Source organism: Cyrtonyx montezumae, unplaced genomic scaffold, assembly GCF_038088225.1.
Source record: "Cyrtonyx montezumae isolate F1298 unplaced genomic scaffold, pur_monq_1.0 scaffold_13, whole genome shotgun sequence".
NCBI lineage: Eukaryota > Metazoa > Chordata > Aves > Galliformes > Odontophoridae > Cyrtonyx > Cyrtonyx montezumae.
Window position 1 is genome coordinate 13,858,029 of NW_027071859.1, and position 20,598 is coordinate 13,878,626.

The 20,598-nt window shown below is 42.0% G+C and overlaps 2 protein-coding genes across 2 annotated transcripts in view; one reads left to right on the forward strand and one right to left on the reverse strand.

Annotated features, from left to right (window-relative positions):
* Positions 1–20,598, forward strand: part of NOL10 (nucleolar protein 10) — a 450,419-nt gene that overhangs the window by 236,040 nt on the left and 193,781 nt on the right. The gene's annotated exons all lie outside the window — the stretch shown is intronic.
* RRM2 (ribonucleotide reductase regulatory subunit M2) overlaps positions 5,609–20,598 on the reverse strand; it is a 146,952-nt gene continuing 131,962 nt past the window's right edge. Inside the window, exon 11 of the mRNA XM_065730733.1 lies at positions 5,609–5,623. The gene's annotated coding sequence lies outside the window, so the exon portion shown is untranslated. The remainder of the gene's footprint in view (positions 5,624–20,598) is intronic.

Consider the following 20,598-nt stretch of genomic DNA (forward strand, 5'->3'; position numbering starts at 1 on the left):
AACAATAGTGTCTTAAAACAAACAACATGGTTGGTTGATGTTTGAACAGCAATCAAGTTCACTGAAGCACAAATACTTTTGGTGTAGGCTTTCAAAAACTTGTTGCAACCACCTGGAGTGAAATGCAACAGTTGCTGAATAGTGCAGCAATCTATGGATAGAAGTGGTGAAAAAATTGAACCAATGTAAGAAGAGAAACTGAGCATAAAAAAAGTACTGTCAGACAATTTACGTAACACCTCTAGGAGAAAAGAAAGGGAAGGGAGTGCCCCCACTGCATTTTATGGGGTAATAGGTTGACAGTTGGACTACATGATCTTAGCAGCCTTTACCAGCCTTAATGATTCAATGATTTTAATAAGTCCTACATTTAAAATAACCTTTGTCAAAAAAAAAAAAAAAAAAAAGAGATACAGCAGGAGAAGATTTAAGTAAGTGAACTTGTTAGTTTATCTATGGAGGCACAAGAGTTTGGTTTGGAGGTGCCTGTGAGTGCCTCAGGAGTCAGATACAAACCATTCCAACGTACCAGCAAAAGCAGGCCCTACAAAACTGATATTTCCATAGGTTGTAATTTAGGATACTGAAACTAGTAATCACATATCAATTGCCACCTACCTGCAGGAGCTTTGAACTCATTCCTTCATTTCCAATCTCATATCACAGACATCACCACAGTCTGCAAAAACTCAGGGCTTTGCATTTCAGCTCTCAGTATCACCTCTGAGGCCAACATTCGTAATATCTAACTATATCCACATCCACAGTTATCAGTCTTCAGGCTATTAGATTCACTGTCAGCAGCTTTAGTTCCTCCTAAGTGGTAATTACAGTCTATATGATAAGAACTTGGTGCACTTATGTGAACCAATTAGCAGTTAGGCTTACTTGATTCTCATCCACACCAAGCTCACCTCATTTACAGTGAATAACAGGCTGAAAATATCTAATTGCAACAGCGGAAGCTGCAGCAACACTGTTAGAGCTCATTACGTTGTCTGCATCTTATGCAGTGTCACCACAGGCCACACTGAGAGTTTGCTGAGGCAATCTTTAAGGAAGTCTCCTATCCAACCATTTGCAGTCAGAAAAACAGTGATATTGTTTATTGTATATATAATTGGTATGTAGAAGAATGTACACAGCCCTTTGTCTTCACACACAAACCAGCAAACCAAAAGAACACAGGACAAATCACAGCTTGGAGAAAAGTCAGATAAACAACACATATTACAACGATGTGAAAGTAGAGACTATCACAAAGAAGTTTTGTGCAGCAAAACCAGCTGTACCAGAAGGGCTTGCTGCTCATCCTCACTGAAGGACCAAAATAAAGACCAGAGGGACCATAAGAAATTGAAGAAACATGGCTCAAATACAGAATATTTACAGCCTAGTCCAAAGGAATGGATGGATACAAGAACATCTATGGTTCATGAAATTATAAGACAGCATTCGCTGCTTGTCTTTATGGCTTCTTACAGGGAAGGGCACAATGCACAAGGGATGGTGGAAAGCAAAGGCGATAACTGCAGCTAAGCCAGGAAAAGAATCCTCTTTCGTGAGTGGGAGAAAAAAAGAAAAAAAAGCTTTGTTTCATTCTCTTTTTTTCTTTTTTATATATCTATCTCCCTGGTCTGCATAGCCTGCACCATCACCTGATATGCTGAGCTATGAAGCTAAACAGCAGAGAACTTCCCACCTGCATTGATATGGCAACAGCACAGAATGTGAGGATATTTTCAGATGATTCTGTCCCACAAAATGAGCATCTGGAAATTCCAGAATAGCAGTCTTGTACCAGCCTTAGTGCTAGCACTTGCTTGATTTCACACTTTATTTCACAACGACCTACAGACCATCCTCCCTGTGTGTCTTGTCTATGCTGAGCACACCTGCCCAAATCCAGGACCCAAGCCTCCAACTCAATGTGGAAGAATCTTAACAGCAACTTAACTATAATGCACGCCTACTATGAGAGACAAGACCAAAGCCAAGTTCAAGGACCTTATCAATATGCTCACATCCTTATCACAACAAATCTGAGCTTCCCATTGTTTGGGCAAGGCCTTACTCAGTCACATCAAAAAGCAATTATAGTTGGGAGTTGCACTCTTTCCAATATCTTCTCACTAACCAAAGTCAAAAGGTACAGAGATACTCTCTTAAGCACACTGGTAAAACGTGAAGAAGGGGAGGATCTAGTGAGTAACACTAGCCTTTGGTGGGACTGCTTTATAATTCCTGGAATACATACTATTTAATATGCCACAAGAATGACCACACACTGAAGTCAACGGAATCTGGATGGTGACATGCCCTAGCCAACATCTTCCAAGCTAGCCAGAGTGCCATCAATAGAGTGCAGTCTCTGCTCAGAGCTACAGGGAATCTACTTCACTGTGCAAAGCTAGCAACATCCTTTCCAGCCTATGCTGAATTCTTCTTACCCCAAACAAGAACAACAGTCACTTTAGCACATTTCCACTAGGCAGTACCCCCAAGACCATCAGCTTGACACCATAAGAACGGCTATAGGGACATACCTCAGAGAAGCTCATCTTCTGCTGATTGTGTATGCCCAATGGATTAGCTTATCCTCCTATCCTAGGCTTTCTTCAGCTTTTCTCAAGCTAAATATCACTTAATAGGGAGCAGCTGGCAAGATCAGGGCCTTTTAATTATGAAGTTGTGCTTCTAAACTTGTCTTGCTTACTTTTAGGGGTAGTATTTGATTTTCCTCTTTGCTAAACCATCTTACCAATGGTTGCAAATTCTGCCCCTTTTTGGAATTTTCTGGAAATGAGTATCACTTCCCTCTCCCTTCCCTGACGTATTTTCCCTTATTCATGGAATGTGCAGATGCCCAAAGTCTCTGTGAAGCAAGTATGTAAGGAGATGGAGCAGAACTTCTGCAACTTAACAGGCATTGGTAGGAAAGGCCATTTTCTGTTCAGGAAGCAGAAAAGCTAAAGCTTAGTTTTGATTGTTTCCACTTATCTTCAGCCAACCACTGTTACCTGATGAGAAAATAGCCTCTCTTCCCCCTGCCCAGCTTGATTTGGTTTGATGGCAGATTGGGGAAGCAATCACTCCTTCACTCAGAGTAATTGCTGCTAAGCCCCAGCTGGACCTGCTCAGGCTAATTCAAAAGGTCCTAGGAAAAGTATAAACTAAGCAACTGTGATAGAGGCAGGATGCTTCATATCAATGTTTGAAAATAAATGTAGCAGCAGTTTAAGATTAATTCAAGGGAAAAGCAACAGTATAATAGGGTTGGAGGAGGAAAGAGCTGGGGAACTAGGATAAACACATTCATCCATAAACCATTGCTTTCTTTTAAAGAAAGGATTTCTTTTGTTTGTATCTTCTCCATGAACCATTTCTATTGGACTAACTGGATTAGGAGAGAATGGCACAAGATGGAGGAGGACACATGCCTGCAGGCCTGGCAGAGTTGTTTATTGGTGCTGCAGTCTCCTTGCTGCACCTGCAGGGCTTCTGGCAGGAGTGGATTTCTGCAGCAGGATTTCCAGGCTTACAGCTGTTTGCATATGTTTGTCCTGAGGATTGAAAGCAAGCAATGGGAGTTGTCATCTTTATCTGATCAACATCACTTTTTGTTTTTTTGTTTTCAGCTGTGATGTACAATGTCTCCCGGGAAAGGCTTCTTTATATTTAAAAAGAGTATAAATAAAATTAGCTTATCCAAACTCAGTTTTCTTTCCTTACTCTCCATATTCATTCTTCATTTGCATTGATTTCCTTCTGCATTTGATCTGTGCTATCCATCTCCACACTGTTCTTTCCTTTTCTCACCACGTTCTTACACAGGGCTATTTATCAGCACTGTCCTGTTTCCAAAAGGCAAGTTTGCCCTTTTCATCATTCCAGCATTCACACCCACGCTTTCTCTCCCACCCTTTGACTGTTGCCAGTGCCTCTTCATCATTTTGTTAGCACTCTTCCTTTTCATCATTTTGTTAGATCTCTTCCTTTTCTTACTTGGTTTGATATCCATAGCCCTCCTGGGGAAAAAAAAATAACAATAAAGAAAATATAGCAGAGGGGGGGAGGGAACTGCTCCCTGGTCCAGGAAGGATAGGGAGGACAGGAGCATGCTGATAACCCCAGGTGCAGAGGGCAAGTTGTTTTTCTGCTGTTAGCAACTTGCCTTCCTTTTTAATTTTCTGATCACTGTCGTTCTCCTTTCATCTCCTCTGAAAAGAAGTGCTGCAGAATTAGCACTGTAGCACAGCAAAATCTTCTGTTCCTTAGAGGTGGAATTGTAACAAAAGAAGTCAGGTCTGAGTTTATACAGCATGGTGTTCAGATACATAAATGAGGATTGCAGGTCTGTTGTTGGCTCACATACAGACAGCAGAAAAACAAACAGTTTCAGAGAAAGTCATTTCTTAGTCCTGTAACTGCAGATCAGGAAATCTGGTTCTTACTGGACAGATAAGCAGAGAAGAGTCTCACAGACACTAAGTCAGAGGAGATCCAGTAGGAAATGAAGATGAAATGGCTCCTAAAATCACCTCGCTGCATTTAGACTATGCTGCCTCATGAATTCAGAGACCACAAAGATCTTGAGATCTCACTACTGAGCACAGAGCTTGGTTCTCAGACTACAACACAGATGGATGTGTGTATTTTGGATGCAGACAGCCAAAGAGATGAAGCCTGTGCTTATGGCAGCACTGGTGATGGCATAGGAAATCCCACCACAGCTGCTTTCCTCACCAAGATTACTCTGGATGCACGCTGTAAGAAAAATAATGTGCTTGAAATCCTCTTCATTAGTGCATTAAAGCTGTGTCTTTAAGAAAGGGCAGCACCAGTATCTAAAGGAGGGGTAATAAGAAGGAAAGGAACAAATTCTTTCACAGAGTCTATTGTGACAGGAAAAAGGGAAATGGTTTCAAAGTAAAAAAGGGGAAATCTAGACTGGATATAAGTTTTTTATGATAATGGTGATGAGGGATTCCCACAGGTTGCCCAGAGAGGTGGTGGATGTCCATTCCTGCAGACACCCAAGGTCAGGCTGGATGGGGCTCTGGGCACCTGATGGAGCTATGGTGTCCCTGTTCATTGTAGGGGAGTTGGATCAGATGGCCTTTAAGGCCTCCTTCCAACCCAAATGATTATGTGATTCTATGATCTCTGCAGTGATAGCAGAGAAAGTGATATAAGGCAACAAAGGGAGCTGGAAAAGATATTACTCTACTTCTGTAATTTCCACAGCTTATGACTACTTCATTTCCTTTACTAAAGACTTCCTGTTAGGAGTCTGGAGTTGTTGCAAATTAGAAAGCCAAGGAAGGATACTATGCATAGGATACATATGGTTAGGAACAGCTATGGAAAATTCTTCCCCCTTTCATCCTCAAACCAGATGTCCCAAATATTGCTATGTCCCTCAGGTTATTCAGTCACCATTTTAAAAAAAATACAAGGTATTTAGGAGTCCATCATCTGAACGTGACCACATATAGATCTCTATATCTCAGTTAGCCATAGGGAGGCTTTAATCAGCAATAGAAGTCATTCATTTGGAGTGGCCTCTCTTAGAAGGGAAGATCCTCAAATACATCACATTATTATCACACTAAAAAAATGGCTTTTCCTCTACAGTTTTCTGAAGGGAACTCAGAATGACTGAGGAAATGTTCAGATGTGAACAGTCACACTGTACTCCTCTCATATTGTAGGGATTGCACACTTAGAACCAAATCGTTGTCAGAAATCAGTGGAATTCATATTTCTGCTTCACATAAGTCTGAGCAATTTGCCCTCTGATCACCCAAGTCTTACTGAATCATTGTGTTGGTCAGTGTCAGGTAAAAGAATATGGGCAAAAGCTTTGCATAGAGCAAACCAATATCCCCTCACATACACCTTTCACAGCTTTGTGTAGAAAACTCCAGGTGATTTTATCCTTATAAAAAATCCCACTGTGCACTGACCCTACCTGACTCCTCCGCTGCTGCTGTGGGAGGTCAGGATTATGGTCTCTTCTCATCTGTTCAGTTTATGGCTGAGATGTCAAACAAATGAAAATAGTGCAGTGGTATTAGTTCGGTTTTTGATGTAGTTTTGTTGTTGTTGTTGTTGTTTTTGGAGGGAAGGGTGCTCAGTGTCAAGCTAGTCTGACAACACACGTAAGCATGGAAAATCCTCCCCACTTCTCCAGCAAATTCAAACATTAATTCCTTTTAGAATTTTCTCTGATTTATGTTTTGCTTCCCAGTCAAAAAAACAATCAGTATCATCAGAGATTGGCTCACAGTGAGGCAAATGATCATGTGGAGAAGGTCCTAATATCAATGGAATTTGGGGTGAATTCATTGAGGTGAAATATTATTTTCTGCTTCATAGGTCGTATAACAATTCTAAACGAGATTATTAAAGAAAAATTCTTCAACAACAGATGTGTTATATGCATATAATGCTGACTGGAAATCAATGGATTTTCAAATGATGGTATGTGAGTTTGGAAGTTTCCTAATAGCACAGGTTTTTCTCATCTGAGAAGTTCCCCTGGTTTGCTTTGTTCTGAAGATCTGGACCCAACTGGTGAAAGCAGGGTCCCTCACCCATCCATCATTCCAATGTTAGGTGCCCAGCCTGAGCTGGTCCTCTGCAGCCAGTGGGAGGATGTGCACTTCTCTGTGGCATTCAGTTCCCACGAGGGGAGAAGTCTAAAGCAGATCCTGGGGGACCACAGCAACAGTCTTTCACACCACTGATGTTAAGGAAGATACCATCCTGCCATGAAGATAAAGCCACTGGGAGGACCCCCACTTCCTTCAGTAAGACTGGAACTTCCCTTGGAGTTTCCCACGAGCTTCTCTGCAGGTGCTCAAGGCCAGGTTAGATGGGCCCTGGGCATCCTAATCTGGTGGGTGGCAACCAGCTGATGGCAGGGGTTGGGGCTGGGTGGACTTTAAGGTCCTTTCCAACCTAAACCATTCTGTGATTCTGTGACTTTTACTGCCATTTTTCTAGGAAAATGAAAACAGAAAAATTGTAAATACAGTCCCATTGATCAGTACTTTTCACTCTGAGATTTCAAGCTGCACTTGGGTAATATTCAGAATACATACTTCAAAACTCAGACACCAGTTTTGCCAACAGTCCTTTCAAAGCTCTCTCTCACCTCCAGCTCTACCAGGCCAAAGCATGTCCCAAGCATGTGTTGCCTAACGAGGCTGACCGCTGAATGTCAAAGTTGATTGCCATTAATAAATGAAAGGCTTGCAAAATATCACTCTATGAAACTACACAGAACTGTCCTCATGCTACTCCTTTTTATTTAAACAAACTTCTTCCTTGTGCTTGGATAATTGAAAGCCTGCACTGATAGGAAGGCATGGGATGAGGCCAAGTACCTTCAGGGTCCCAGGAAATGCCATTATCCCTGTAGCATGCATAAGTGCGTTTGAATCTCTCATGGAGATAATGAAATGTTTCCACTGCTTGCTTCTTTCAAAAAAGCATAAGAAAAATTGCATTAATCCATTTTCTCTGAATGATTTCTGATTCTCTATAGATGATGGATTTTTTTTTCTCGTAACACTTTTTCATCAGAGAAGCATCTCCAGGAAACAAATGCTTTGTCCCACATTGTTCTTGGCCAAGTTTCTCTTAACAGTTTTCAGCTGTTTCTTCCTCTCACTACTTAGTCTCAGGGAGACTTCTCATTTTCAGCTGTCAAATGTCATTAAGAGTCAACAGTAACAACAAAAAAAGAATGTTTATTGATGTGGACTTTCTGCACAACCACTTGCAGTGACTGGCCAGAAGGAAGTCAGTTCTCTTGGAGAGCACTGAGCAGGTGGACTGTGAGGTGAGAGGAGAATTTTGAGACTAGAGTTTATGTAACAAAGTGTGGTGGAGCTCTTTCTAGGATATGACCATTTGGTTATTATCATGACAAGTAAAGATTCACAGGAGAAATGCAGAATCATTAAGGTTGGAAAAAACCACTAAGATCCTCCAGTCTAACCATCAACCCATCCCCCCCATGCCTCTCAGTGCCACATCTCCATGGCTCTTGAACACTTCCAGGGACAGTGACTCCACCACCTCCCTGGCCAGCCTATGCCAGTGCCTCATTGTTCTAAGAAGAAATTTTTCTTAATATCCAACCTGAACCTCCCCAGTGTAACTTAAAGCCATTACTACATTTTTACCCAGAGACATAAAAAAATGTCTCACCAAAAGTGAGCTCTGAGAATGACCAAAATTAAGGCCACATCAAACTCACCAGAGATTTATGTGCATTACATGTTGGAATTGCTCATGGAGCAGATCAGGAGAACAAAATCACCTAAGTACCTAATTCCTGTAGTGCAAGCTGGTCATATGGTGCTTATGGACACAAAGTTCACAAATACAAAATAATACCAAGATAAAGGCTTTGACAGAACAGTTATCTCACTTGCCTGTGAACCATAACAAGGGTTGTTTAGTTTCACAAAAATCCTGGTGTCATTTCTTCCTGCAGGGTATCAAAAAGATAAAAGTAGAATGAACGAGTAGAAAGTCTTTCACTACCTGTGGAATATTATTTGTCCACTGTTGTGACCCACTGGGAAGCACAGATTGCCAGCCTTCTTTTCACATAGATTCATAGATACATTAGGTTGGAATGGACCTACAAGATCATCTAGTCCAACCATCCTTCTATCACTATCCCTACCCACTAACTACTAAATCAAATCCCTTAGCACCTCATCTAAACGCTTCTTGAACAGCGCTAGGGATGGTGCCTCAACCAGCTCCCTAGGCAGGCCATTCCAGTGCCTGACCACTCTTTCAGAGAAAAAATGTTTCCTCAGGTCTAATCTAAATCTTCCCTGGCGCAACTTGTGGCCGTTCCCTCTCATCCTGTCATTATTTATCAGGGAGAAGAGGCCCACCCCCTCCTGACCACAACCCCCCTTCAGGAAGTGGTTGAGTGCAGTAAGGTGACAGACAATGCCCTGATTAGTCACAGTAAGAGGGAAGGCTCAGCACTACAAGAGAAGGATGGGTGCAATTCAGAGTCATTTCTAGAGAATCAGACAGCAGAATGGGCTGAGTAGCTCAGGACAGAGAGATCTCTGATGAAGGGACAAATTAGAAGTGATAGTGAAAAATCTGCAGAGGCGTGGAAAGGTGAGAGAGCAAGCCCAGAAGCAGAAGCTATAAGTGTGAAAAATATAAGACTTAGAGCTAAGCTTTTGTGCTCACAGGCAGTTTGTATGCTAGATGGACACTCTTCAAGGAGATCTGGGAGAATAGAGTGAGGCACAGAGCAAATACAGTTCTTTTAATAAGATCCAAGTCAGATCTTATTTTTCTTGACAAGACACAGCAATTTCAAGCAAGTTTTTCCTATTTACACCATTATCAGCAAGATCAAAATCCAGACCCAGAAGAAGCCAGGACACAATAAAACCAACTCTTTGAAGTTCAGGGAACAAAACACAGGCTGACTGCAAACAAAAAAGGAGCACTCTAATCAGTGTGCCATTTAAGGCTAAGATGTAATTCAGTATCTCAGAAATGGAGTGATCAGATGACAATAAAGAAATACATTCAGACTGAGAAAACATTTTTCCTACTCCTTGGTGGCAAAGCCATTATTTAGCACAAGCAAGAAAAATCAAGTGAAGTCAGAGAAATGGAATACGAAACAACGATTTTCTTTATTGTTTGGGATACTTCTGTTTGTAATTTCCTTCAGAAGGAAACAGCAGGCTTTGAAGCTTTAGCTAGGTATGCAAGCATAATAATCAATCCATCGTTAAGAAAAAAAAATAAGTAGAATTGAAAGCAGGTAAGAGTAAAGAATTTGCTGGAATCTAATCTTGCTAGCATAACTCACTTTTTAAAATTTGCTGATAAGCAAGTAAGGATTTGAAAAGAGCAATTATAACTTACTAGGAAAAGCAGAGATTAATAGGTAATAGCTAGAATAAGCTAAGAAGAGAAGTACTGATACCATCTTTAAATTGTAAAAATGGAAATTATGTTTTTTAATTCATTGTCTACCAGTGAATTAACATGAATTGCCAACTAGGTAAGCACTCAGAATAACAGTGAGCATGTACATTTACTCTAGATTCTGAGCCATACTCAGTCTTGCACAGTAAAAGAAGGGACAACTGCCTACTATCTTTCCAGCAACCAAACTTTAAACCCACACCCATGCCTGCTAGAGAGGTTTCCTGCAATAACATTTGGTTCATACTTACGTGAATTGATTGAAAATCTCTGAATGATACATTGCCTTGTCTCCATGAAGCTGAGTAGAGATGAACATTCAGACAGCAATTAATAATATCTCAGGGCATCAAGCAGAAGAGATATTATCTAAAGCTGACATTAGTATGGAAATTAAACATGTTATGTCTGGTAAAAAGTTTCTAAACAGATTATAAAGGCTATGAAGCTGTAAAGCACATCTGTTTAAATAACTGGCTGCTTTTTTTGCTTTAATTTCCTGAAGACTTTTCAGACGGTAGGGGTGGTTCATTCTGAATTTTGTGGGCATGGTGTAGGTACCACCACACATCCTTTCTGCACCCAAACAAATGACAATGACTTGCTGTTTTTCTGCTTCCTGAGACACCTGGAAACCAGGGGAGGCATGAGAAGATAATTTGGAAATTGTATTTCTCTGAAAATCCTAAGGGACTAAGAAGCATACAAGTAATGCCAAGCATTGGTCATTACTGTAACTCATGTGTAGACAGTATTTCTAAAATCCACTGGCTAAATTGACACAAAATCCAGGGGATCAGCTCTCCTCTTTTTGATGGTGTCTTGCTGAGCACAAAAGAATAGGTAAGTTAACTTCCCAAAGAGTCTGCTTCCTAGCTTACAAGTTATCATTTCTCTTCGACATCTATTTTATAAGCCCAACTAGCAATTAAAAGTAAAATTACCCTGGGAACTCTTTCATTTGGTTTTGCTGTTGTTATCCACCTACCTCGCAGAAATCTCAGTGTCTTCTCATTTACTCTTCCTTGCATTCCTGGCCCTGAGTTATTCCTTTCTTCCCTCTGAAGAGAGACCTCAGCAAAATCCTTGGGCTTCTGAAGCCATCATCATTTTTTTGCTATTACTTTCCCTTGGACCAGAATTTTCCCTCTTGATATTTCTTCACATGTCAATGCATTGAGCTGTAATGTTTTAGCATGGATCACATGTGTGCTTTTAAAGGGTGTTTCCCAGTCATCTCCACTTACTGCATTGCAATTCATACCACAGTTTCATCTTGAGTGCACAAGCTGGATCAGTTTTGGACAAAACTGATCAGAAAGCAGCACTGCAGGTGTTGAGTGTGCAGAACCAGGAAAGAGTAAGCCTCAGAAAAACACACTGAAATGCTTTTAGTGCATACCCAGGATCATCAGTATAATTTGCAACACATTCCACTCCTACATTTGTTCAAATCACTTTCCAGCATAGATATGCATGAAGTCAAGGCATATTGGTATTGTATGAGTCAATCTGATCTCAGCATGACATATACAGTTATAAGACACACTGGCAGTATGCAGACCTGGAGTGTGAAAAATGAATGAATATCTGAGTCTGAATGGAAGGGCTAGGAGCTTCCAGAGAGGGGGAACAGAAGTGATCAGCTTCATTTTCCCATCTTAGACCCCCTTGCCACATCCGTACCAACATGATCAGCCAGCCTGCAGTTTGGAAGAAGAAAACTTCACCTGGCATGCTGCCATTGGAGGCTGCTCAGAAACTGCGCCGAACACTGATGTAATAAACTCAATGGAGGCAGCACTGCAAAAATCAAGCTTCTTTTTCTGTATTTAATTGGACGCAAACATTTGTTTCATGATTGAAACTTGGCAATGAAGATAGGAATACAGAACAAATCTACTAATGACAACATTTGGAGAAGCCATTATCACTGGTACAAAGCAGAAGGGAAAGAAAAAAAAAATCCTCCCATGTAGATCCAGAATAATTTTGTACCTGTTTTTACATAGGTTTACAGGATTAAATGGGAACTTTGTTGGGAACTTTTGTTGAGACTCCGGGAGAAAAAGAGAGTCTATGTCTTCTGAAAGATGGGACAGGCTACTTGGAGAGACTACAGAGAACTGGCCAAGATTTGCAGGCAGGAAGTTAGAAATGCAAAAGCCCAGCTTGAACTTAGACTGGCTACTGCAGTAAAGGAGAACAGAAATTTCTTTTACAAATATATTAACAGCAAGAGAAGAACTAAGGAGAATTTCTCTCCTTTACTTGATGCGGGAGGGAACATAACCACAGAGGATAAGGAAAAGGCTGAGGTTCTCAATGCCTTCTTCACATCTGTCTTTAATAGACACAGCAGTTATCTTCAGGGTACTTTTTGCCCTGACCTGGAAGTCTGGGGCGGAGCACATAATGCACCCCCTGTGATCCAAGCAGAGACAGTCAGAGACCTGCTCCTCCATCTGAACTGCCACAAGTCCATGGGACCAGATGGGATCCACCCAAGGGTGCTGAGGGAGCTGGCAGAGGTGATTGCCGAGCCACTTTCTGCCATCTATCAGCATTCCTGGTTATCTGGAGAGGTCCCACAAGATTGGAGGCTTGCCGATGTGACTCCCATCTACAAGAAAGGCCGTAAGGAAGACCCGGGGAACTACAGGCCTGTCAGCCTGACCTCGGTATCAGGGAAAGTTATGGAGCAGATGATCTTGAGGGAGATCACACAAGCACGTGCATGGCAACCAGGGGATCAGACCCAGCCAGCACGGGTTCACCAGGGGCAGGTCGTGCTTGTCCAACCTCATCTCCTTCTATGACTGGGTGACCAGACTGGTAGATGAGGGAAAGGCTGTTGAGGTAGTCTACCTGGACTTCAGCAAGGCCTTCGACACAGTCTCCCACAGTATTCTCCTGGGGAAACTGGCAGCCCGTGGTGTGGACAGGTTCACTCTTCTCTGGGTGGAGAACTGGCTGGAGGGCCGTGCCCAGAGGGTAGTGGTTAATGGAGTTAAGTCCAGCTGGCGTCCTGCTATGAGCGGTGTCCCCCAAGGGTCAGTATTGGGACCCATCTTGTTTAATATCTTTATTGATGACCTAGACGAGGGGATTGAGTGTACCCTCAGTAAGTTTGCAGATGACACAAAGTTGGGAGGATGTGTCGATCTGCCTGAGGGTAGGGAGGCCCTTCAGAGGGATTTGGATTGGCTGAACAGCTGGGCTGAGCTCAGTGGGATGATGTTCAATAAGGCCAAGTGCCGGGTCCTGCACTTTGGCCACAATAACCCCATGCAATGCTATAGGCTTGGGGCAGAATGGCTTGAAGAATGTAGAGAGGAAAAGGACCTGGGGGTGTTGGTTGATGCTCGGCTTAACATGAGCCGGCAATGTGCCCAGGTGGCCAAGAAGGCCAACAGCATCCTGGCCTGTATTAGAAATAGTGTAGCCAGCAGGAGCAGGGAGGTGATCATCCCCCTGTACTGAGCTCTGGTACGGCCGCACCTCGAGTACTGTGTTCAGTTTTGGGCCCCTCACTACAAGAAGGACATTGAGGCCCTGGAGCGTGTTCGGAGAAGGGCAACAAAACTGGGGAGGGGTCTGGAGCACAAGTCTTATGAGGAGCGGCTGAGGGAGCTGGGATTGTTTAGTCTGGAGAAGAGGAGGCTCAGAGGAGACCTTATTGCACTCTACCACTTCCTGAAGGGGGATTGTGGTCAGGAGGGGGTGGGCCTCTTCTCCCTGATAGATAATGACAGGACGAGAGGGAATGGCCACAAGTTGCGCCGGGGAACATTTAGATTAGACCTGAGGAAACATTTTTTCTCTGAAAGAGTGGTCAGGCACTGGAATGGCCTGCCTAGGGAGGTGGTTGAGGCACCATCCCTAGCGCTGTTCAGGAAGTGTTTAGATGAGGTGCTAAGGGATTTGATTTAGTAGTTCAGTGGGTAGGGATGGTGATAGGAGGATGGTTGGGCTAGATGATCTTGTAGGTTCTTTCCAACCTAATGTATCTATGAATCTATGAAAATGGCAAAGGATAGGAGGAAAAGCTCCTGTTTTCCTCCTTGGAGATAAAAAAATAGAAATATTTAGATATAGCTCTTCAGTATCCAAAAAATATATTCATAATGGGCTTTTAAATGCTCTTAGAGGCTAATCTCTCTAAAGACATACATTAAAGGAAACATGTCTGTTTCCTTTAGTAAGGAGGACCTTGACCATTTGCTTAATTCACTGCAAATATGTTTTGAAGAATAAACAGGATTTTTACCAAAGGTTCTTTGACTAAAGCTGCCAGCCCATACAACCAGTCTTGGTAGTGTCAATTAAGCCTAAGAAGGTACGTCGTAAGGATCGTGACCCAAATACTTCCATGCTTTACCCAGATGCAGTGATACAAGGATGAATTCTTAATCAAGTCAAAGCAAAGGAAAGCAAAACAAAGCAAAGCAAAACAAAATAAAATAAAACAAAAACAAAAATAAAAATAAAAATAAAAATAAAAATAAATAAAATAATGGACTGGTAGCAATGTAAAGAAAAATACCTTTTCCCTCTCCCAAATTATGCCATTAAAATCCCTGAATGTCCTATTTCTTAATAATGTGATGGTTAAATAATGCTATATTACCAACCAAAGTTGTTCTTATATAATTTTTTTAAAGTTTCCTTCTTTTTGTAAAGCAATTATTCAGCCACGATTTTCCAAGAATTGTGACACAAAATTCATCAGTGTTCTACTGATCAATTTAGTGAATTTCAGTGGCCAAAGATCTGCCCAAAGACAGTGGGCAATTCTCTCCTTCACTCACTGCTCTGAATGACCTTCATGCAAAAGTAAAGTTGCTGCACTTCAAGTATGTCTCTCACATAGATACAGTGAAGCTTAATAATTCATGCCTATCATGAATTGCAGGTTCAAGATGAAGAGTACCAGTGAACCAATATTAATTGGCTATCACGCTGAATGAAAATAAGCAAGAGATATCCTGTTTTTAAGTAGAGCACATCTAGCTAGCAAAGTATATAAAATTATTAAATATCAGGCAGGCTGACAGTGTTCAGAAGAGTCTGCTCTAGATTTTTATACTCAAAAGACTTGAGAAGTATGGGTCTGATGAAGGATGGAAACAATAAGGTTACATTTATGTAAGTATTACAGTGCCTGAAAGTGAAGATAGGCAATCATGAGCTAGCAAGAACATGCTTCTGGGACAAACCAATAATACTCACAGTAAAAAGAGTCAGGACAGGGGTCAGTAGAACTATTCAGTAGAAGGGTACAGATATTTGCTGCATTTGATATTACGATACTTTACATAGTAATCACTCAAGGCCCTACACATCCTGTTCTGCATCATAAGAACACCTATGCAAGAGATGGAGCTCCTAGCTTCTGAGCTTGTACGTTCACCAAAAGATCACTCATTTCTTCAGTGATGTACTGAAAACCTTAAAGCATCTCACACAGCAACTATCCAATTCGCAAAATATTGGAGTTTAATTACTTTATGATTATTTCCACTTTTTCTCTTTGGGATGGGAAAACCAGAATGGCTGTGCCTTCCCTGGGCAAATGGGAAACGCATGTCAGAGACAGAGCAAGTTATTTTCTTTAATCTTTGCAAACATAAAACTAGGATGTCTTTTTTTTTTTTTTTTTTAATCTAAGCAGCTGATGTAGGTGTAGGGAGTAAGGCAAGAAGGGCTACACAACAGATAATGCATAGAATCGCAATGTTTGGAAGAAACCACTATCACCTAGTACAACCATCAGCCCATCCCCACCGTGCTCACTAACCATGTCCCTCAGTGACAGATCTTCACAGCTCTTGAACACCTCTATGGTTGGTGACACTACCACCTCCCTGAGCAACTTGTGCCATTTCCTCACCACTCTTTTGGAGAAGAAATTTTTCCTAATTGTCCCAAATAGTAGCATGTGTTTGTAATCCATTAAGGAATTAATAAAAGTTGACAGAAGGCACTAGGGATGCTGCTCTGAGTGGTCACACTGATCAATATTTGATTCTTGTCAGCTCAAAACACAATAGATTAGTGCAGTTAGAAGGGACCTTCAAAGATGCTAGATACACACAGCACGAACTGAACACCCGATGCTGCTCATGACTGTGTGCTTGACCTCTTGTGTGCTTCATTAATTAAAAATGTACGTGATGTGATAATCACTCCTTTACATGAGGCATTATTCTGCTTTCTCTTGTTGGTAAGGAGCATGGGTTAGATTCATGAGGCCTGGCTAGATAATTCCCAGGACATACCAAGCCATTGGCGCTGTTTTTTTTCTGGCAGTAGCACTTGATGCTGCTGAGACATCCTAACACGGAGCCTTGCTGAACTAAACTTTTCCTGAACACTGAGTGCTATCAAGAGATCCTCTATCTGCCTCTGGATCCCTGTAACTGAGCTGCACTGCAAGGACTTAAGGCATCAACTGAGCCACTCTGGATCAGGCCCACAGTGCATCACAGTCCACAGAAGTGGTATCACAGGCATACTGCAGGGTGCAAGTGTCACAGCATACAGAGTGACATCTCAGGGAGGCGAAGACCTCCTCTTCCTCCCATACCCAGCACTTCATGGGACCTTCCTGTTCCCAAGAACTGCTGAGACATGGAGATATCAGTCTGAATGGTTGTATTTTGCCTGATGATTACAGCTGCTGTAGCTATGAGGTGGAGGTGAACTATGCTCCAAAAGTGGCTCCCTGCCCATGAACTCTGAAGCATGAGGTCAGCCAGCCATTCCTTTATCTTCAGGGTAAGATGAGCCATTATGGGGGGTGAATAAACCTGACTAGGTGATACGTAGCTCATTACGATGTCCAAACCCATTTTTGTTCAGGAAAGTAAACCTGATCTGCTGGAAACAATATCTAGGGCTTTTATACAGTAATTATAGCGAACCAAGATCTTTTTAAAACGAAAGTGATGACAAGGCTTTACAGAATGAGTAGCAACAGAGCTGATTTAGATCCTTTATACTGCTAATGAAACGTGAATAAGTAGGAGTCTCATTATCTGCACTTTACTGTGTGCCTTAGATTGCTCATTATCCTACCACATTGAGAATTGGTACTTGTGCATGTGTGTGATCCTAATGGTTTTTATATAAAAAATCTTAAAGTTTTGTTTAGTAAGTGGTGTTTTAATCATTATATTTTGGTTATAAGTACATTCTCTGTATGCACTACCCAAATATAGTGCCTAATGGTTTGCAGCTTTAAAGAAAATAAAGAGGATTAGAACAAAAGCTAGATATTCCTAGGGATAAAAAATCATATAATTTATGCAAATGCTTTTCATCATTCAATAATTAGCATTTTCCAAGCATTCACAGTGTGTCACTTGGAAAATGAGACTCTTAAAAATAGTTTGAATCTCTTGCATTCATAATGCAGAAAAAGAAGTGAGATAGTAACTTCTTGACCACATATGGTGAAAGAGAAAGTGGAAGGGAAAAAGAGGAGATGAGAAAGGAGAAATCAACAGAGAATGAAATCTAAACCATGGATCACTGCTCAAAGCATCCTCTCATCCAGCATGGCATAGTTTAGCAACTTGTTAACTCCCACCTCCTGCACCCATCTGAAGTTCTACCAGCTGTTATTGGCAACAAAGCCTTCTCATTCTGAACCAAGGAGAAGGCACAGATGGGTGTGCATTATAGTTGCTAGCCCCCTCACTGACACACCTGGAAAGACACAGAACTGAATAAAATAAATAGTAATGTGCTTTTTTCCCCCCTAGTGCTCCAAGCAACCCTAGCAGAAATTCTTCCAAGTGCGACAGAGCTGGACTTCAGTACATTTCCTTCATTGTTACTGTGATGCCTCAAGGTTTAATGAGATCAGCTGGATGTCTCTCTGCCATCTGCTCTCTTCCAAGAGCCAGCACCTGTCAGCACAAGCACCAGAACTTACTCTCCAATGACTGACAAAATATGTTTCCTCCTTCCTCGATCCCTAAAAAACAGCACCTGGGAGTCCAACTGGAACTTTTTGTTCCACAACAGATAGATTTCATAGCAAAACTGGAGGAAACGGTAACACAGCGATAAATATTTTAAGGTACAAACAACAACAAGAGTAAAAAACATTCAGGAATAAAATGCTACCCTGGTTTATATTTTATATTACTTAGGTTTTTTTTAAATGCCTTGCTCACACCTTAAGCATACATGCAAAAGAGCCAGCAAATCCTGAGTGACTCTCCCTGAGGGGTTTCCTGTGACTACCATTCTCTGATTTGGGCAGCAATGCTGTGGATATACTTGGACCCTGGCACTTGTGAGCTCCAACCACATCACATCATGCAATGCAGCCTGGTGAGGGTCTTCCCTTGCATTCATGTTTCCAAAGCCTGAGGTATTTTTCCCCTATCATACTTATGAACAGATATGCCCAACCTGACCTCCTCATCCTACCGCATTCAGGTAAGCTGTGGTTACCTGTCCATCTCTATTAGACCTTATAAGGTACAGCAGCCATACATTGCTAAGCCAACAGTGCCACATACTACCAGATCACACATGGTATGCTAATCAGACAGACAGCCTTCAAGCTGCCATACATGTATACGTGCAAACAAGATATCTTTCCTTTCTGCTTGCATTTTTTTCCTATGGTTTCTATGTCTCACTTATATCTACAAGATTCGAGACATTGGAAGACTTCACTACTTGAAGGAGTTTACCAAGAAGTGGTGTTTTGCTAATATCAAAGAGTCACTTGGATCCAGGAGCTAATAAAGGCTCATTTTTGGAGGACAGATGGCTTCCAGATTGCATTTATTTACTGGAAACAAACCATTCATCTAAAATGGATAGGGGCCAGAACTTCTTGGGTGAAATCTTCGCCAGGGTATTTTGCTGTTGCATATGCATCCATTGAATCATTTTTCTACAGAGGAACTAGAAACTACTAATGTTTTCACAGACAACAAATCCAGCAATCAAAACTCTCAAACAAAAGAGAAAGTGAATGCAAGTTCTACCACAAAGTGCTGCTTCTATGGATGAAACTATGAAAGACTCAGTTAATGTTTAGACATTATGGTGATAGCTGCCATATAAATTAAATATCACCTTGGAGATTCTCCCTCAGCCATAAAGAGCCAACAGCTACTGATTTCTCAGACACAATTTCTCAGGCACCTGGTACTTAAATGAAGCTCCAAATAAAATCTGAAGGACAAAAACCATAATGTAGGAATTTGGCCCATGATTACATGAGAAGTTATCTCATCAGAATTTCTTTCTTCCTGATATAGCATGAATGTAAAAAGGAATCATTCAATACTTTTAAAAATGAACATTACTGTGTGTGTTCTGCTTTTTTTATAGAATCATAGACTGGTTTGCGTTAGGGAACCTTGAAGACTTTTCTTCTAGCTCCAAGCATTCTGCCATGGGCAGGTACACCTTCCTCTAGACTGAGGCCCTGGAGCGTGTTCAGAGAAGGGCAACAAAACTGGGGAGGGGTCTGGAGCACAAGTCTTATGAGGAGCGGCTGAGGGAGCTGGGATTGTTTAGTCTGGAGAAGAGGAGGCTCAGAGGAGACCTTATTGCACTCTACCACTTCCTGAAGGGGGGTTGTGGTGAGGAGGGGGTGGGCCTCTTCTCCCTGATAGATAATGACAGGACGAGAGGGAATGGCCACAAGTTGCGCCGGGGAAGATTTAGATTAGACCTGAGGAAACATTTTTTCTCTGAAAGAGTGGTCAGGCACTGGAATGGCCTGCCTAGGGAGCTGGTTGAGGCACCATCCCTAGCGCTGTTCAAGAAGCATTTAGATGAGGTGCTAAGGGATTTGATTTAGTAGTTCAGTGAGTAGGGATGGTGATAGGAGGATGGTTGGACTAGATGATCTTGTAGGTCCTTTCCAACCTAATGTATCTATGAATCTAGATGAGTTTGCTGACCTGGCCTTGAACACTTCCAGGAGGGATGGGGTATCCACAGCTTCTCTTAGCAGCCTGTACCAGGGCCTCACCACTCTCATGGTGAAGGATGTTTTCCTCATATACAACCTAAACTTCTCTCATATAATTTAAAATTGTTACCTCTTGTCCTATCATTACATTCCCTGATAAACTGTCCCTCATCATTTTTCCTGAAGCTCCCATTTAGGTACTGGAAAGCCACCATAAGGTCCCCTGGGAGCATTCCTCTTCTCCAGGATGAAGAAGCCTAGCTCCCTCAGCATTTCTTCATTGGAGAGGTGATCCTGCCCTCTGAGCATCTTTGTGCCTTCCTCTGGATTTGCTCCAACAGGACTATGTTCTTCTTATGTTAGGGGCCCCACAGCTGAATGCAGTACTACGGGTGGGGTCTCACAGGAGCAGAGGGGAGGAATCACCTCCCTCTCCCTGCTGACCAACTTTTGATGCAGCCCAGGGTATGGTTGCCCTTCTGGGCTGCAAGTGTGCCTGACCAGTTCACGCTGAGCTACTCAATAGAGTCCTCCTCAGAAAGACTCACAATTAATTCAGCACCCAGACTGTATTTGTGCTTGGGACTGACACAACTCAAGTGCAGGACCTTACAGTTGGCCATGCTGAACACTATGAGAATCACACAGGC